The sequence below is a fragment of the Styela clava genome, chromosome 13, assembly GCF_964204865.1.
Source record: "Styela clava chromosome 13, kaStyClav1.hap1.2, whole genome shotgun sequence".
Taxonomy (NCBI): Eukaryota; Metazoa; Chordata; class Ascidiacea; order Stolidobranchia; family Styelidae; genus Styela; species Styela clava.
The window spans coordinates 16,701,650-16,704,149 of record NC_135262.1 but is presented as its reverse complement, the minus strand read 5'-3'; the positions used below and the strand labels follow the sequence as shown (position 1 = coordinate 16,704,149).

The 2,500-nt window shown below is 63.6% G+C and overlaps 2 non-coding genes and 1 pseudogene across 2 annotated transcripts in view; 2 read left to right on the top strand and 1 right to left on the bottom strand.

The window, feature by feature from the left end:
• The window catches only part of LOC144431796 (large subunit ribosomal RNA), a 3,452-nt gene extending 2,853 nt beyond the window's left edge, over positions 1 to 599 (bottom strand). The window contains exon 1 of the ribosomal RNA XR_013480249.1: positions 1 to 599. This exon is cut by the window's left edge and continues 2,853 nt beyond it. This is a non-coding gene — a ribosomal RNA (large subunit ribosomal RNA).
• A 728-nt stretch (positions 600 to 1,327) lies between these two features.
• LOC144431529 (5.8S ribosomal RNA) lies at positions 1,328 to 1,481 on the top strand. The gene has a single exon (XR_013480094.1). It is a non-coding gene; the product is annotated as a 5.8S ribosomal RNA (ribosomal RNA).
• A 288-nt stretch (positions 1,482 to 1,769) lies between these two features.
• The window catches only part of LOC144431748 (large subunit ribosomal RNA), a 3,695-nt pseudogene continuing 2,964 nt past the window's right edge, over positions 1,770 to 2,500 (top strand).

The following is a 2,500-nucleotide window of genomic DNA, read 5'->3' as shown; positions in this document are numbered from 1 at the left end:
TCGCGCGGGGACTTAGACCGACGGCAAACCGGTCGTGACCCGCGCCGGTCGCTAGTGCGCTGAGACGGTGCGCGAGCCGACTCGGCAGCGGCGCCTTAAGCGTCCGCGAACCGAGACGGCGCGCCCCCGCACCCAACTGAAAGCGAGCCGGCGACCTGACGGGCCTTCCCGTTTGCCTCTCAACGGTTTCACGTACTCTTGAACTCTCTCTTCAAAGTGCTTTTCAACTTTCCCTCACGGTACTTGTCCGCTATCGGTCTCGCGACCGTATTTAGTCTTAGGTGGAGTTTACCACCCGCTTTGGGCTGCATTCCCAAACAACCCGACTCCGAGAAGACCCGAAGCGGCCAAGGCAAGCGCCCCTATGGGCCTAACACCCGCCGTGGGACGAGGCCTCGATCAGAAGGACACCGGCGCTCGCCGTCAGCCGCACTGGGACTTCCGTACGTCACAACTCGGCGCGCTCGAAAAGCGCGCAGATTCGACGCTGGACTCTTCCCGGTTCACTCGCCGTTACTCAGGGAATCCCTGTTGGTTTCTTTTCCTCCGCTTAATAATATGCTTAAATTCAGCGGGTGCTCTCGCCTGAACTCAGGTCGTATGTGTCAAGCGGGCCGCTTCTTACACGGCCCGCTGGCATCGCAAGTCGTCGCCGCCGGCGCCGACCGAGCGCGTACCGTCGCCGCCTTGGCCCACTGTCGGTCTTGATCTCGTGACCGGACCGACCGACCTGGACCCGCCCCTCGAACGTAGTTGAACACGTCGAGGGGCCGGCGGTGTACGGGACACGCGGTCGCGCCGAGAAAGCTCGGCGACCGCTTCAACTTGGGGCGACGCCCGGCCGTCTTCGCAGAGGCCAGGCGACGGCCCTCGGGTGAGGACGAACGCGACCCTGAGGCAGACGGATCGGCCCCGTCGCGGCTGGCAACGGCCGCGTCGGCGTGTCGAGAAGACGATCAAACTTGATCATTTAGAGGAAGTAAAAGTCGTAACAAGGTTTCCGTAGGTGAACCTGCGGAAGGATCATTACCGAAGGTGGTGGTAGGCCCCGGCCGACCGCGCACTGAATTGTCTTTGGGTGCCGCCGAGAGGGCGGCCGTCAATCGGGGTTCCGCCCCGTGCGACACGCGTAACACGTTGGCATAGCAAGGCAGCCGAGTGCGATGGTGGCTTCTGGGCACCGCGCTCGATGTGCCGCCGGCCCAGCCCGGCGGTCGCTCGGCGCCGTTTGTTGGTGTTTTTGTGCAGTTGTTGTCGGTGGTGGTTTTGTGGTCGATCCCACAGTGTGACGTCCGCGCGCTTCGGCGCCGAGCGAAACGTCGAGGACGACTCTTAACGGTGGATCACTCGGCTCGCGAGTCGATGAAGGACGCAGCCAAGTGCGAGAAGTAATGTGAATTGCAGAACACTTTGAACGTCGACCTTCTGAACGCGAATTGCGGTCTCGGGTCAATCCCGGGACCGCGTCTGCCTCAGGGTCGCGTTCGTCCTCACCCGAGGGCCGTCGCCTGGCCTCTGCGAAGACGGCCGGGCGTCGCCCCAAGTTGAAGCGGTCGCCGAGCTTTCTCGGCGCGACAGCGTGTCCCGTACACCGCCGGCCCCTCGACGTGTTCAACTACGTTCGAGGGGCGGGTCCAGGTCGGTCGGTCCGGTCACGAGATCAAGACCGACCGTGGGCCAAGGCGGCGACGGTACGCGCTCGGTCGGCGCCGGCGGCGACGACTTGCGATGCCAGCGGGCCGTGTAAGAAGCGGCCCGCTTGACACATACGACCTGAGTTCAGGCGAGAGCACCCGCTGAAATTAAGCATATTATTAAGCGGAGGAAAAGAAACCAACAGGGATTCCCTGAGTAACGGCGAGTGAACCGGGAAGAGTCCAGCGTCGAATCTGCGCGCTTTTCGAGCGCGCCGAGTTGTGACGTACGGAAGTCCCAGTGCGGCTGACGGCGAGCGCCGGTGTCCTTCTGATCGAGGCCTCGTCCCACGGCGGGTGTTAGGCCCATAGGGGCGCTTGCCTTGGCCGCTTCGGGTCTTCTCGGAGTCGGGTTGTTTGGGAATGCAGCCCAAAGCGGGTGGTAAACTCCACCTAAGACTAAATACGGTCGCGAGACCGATAGCGGACAAGTACCGTGAGGGAAAGTTGAAAAGCACTTTGAAGAGAGAGTTCAAGAGTACGTGAAACCGTTGAGAGGCAAACGGGAGGGCCCGTCAGGTCGCCGGCTCGCTTTCAGTTGGGTGCGGGGGCGCGCCGTCTCGGTTCGCGGACGCTTAAGGCGCCGCTGCCGAGTCGGCTCGCGCACCGTCTCAGCGCACTAGCGACCGGCGCGGGTCACGACCGGTTTGCCGTCGGTCTAAGTCCCCGCGCGAAGGTGGCCTCCGCTCCGGCGGGGGTGTTACAGTGCGCGGGCGGTGCGGCCCGGCGGCGGATCGAGGAAAGGATGCCGCGCGCTCTCTGTGTGCGGCCGTCGCCGTTCGGCTGGCTTGTCGTTCGCCTGCACT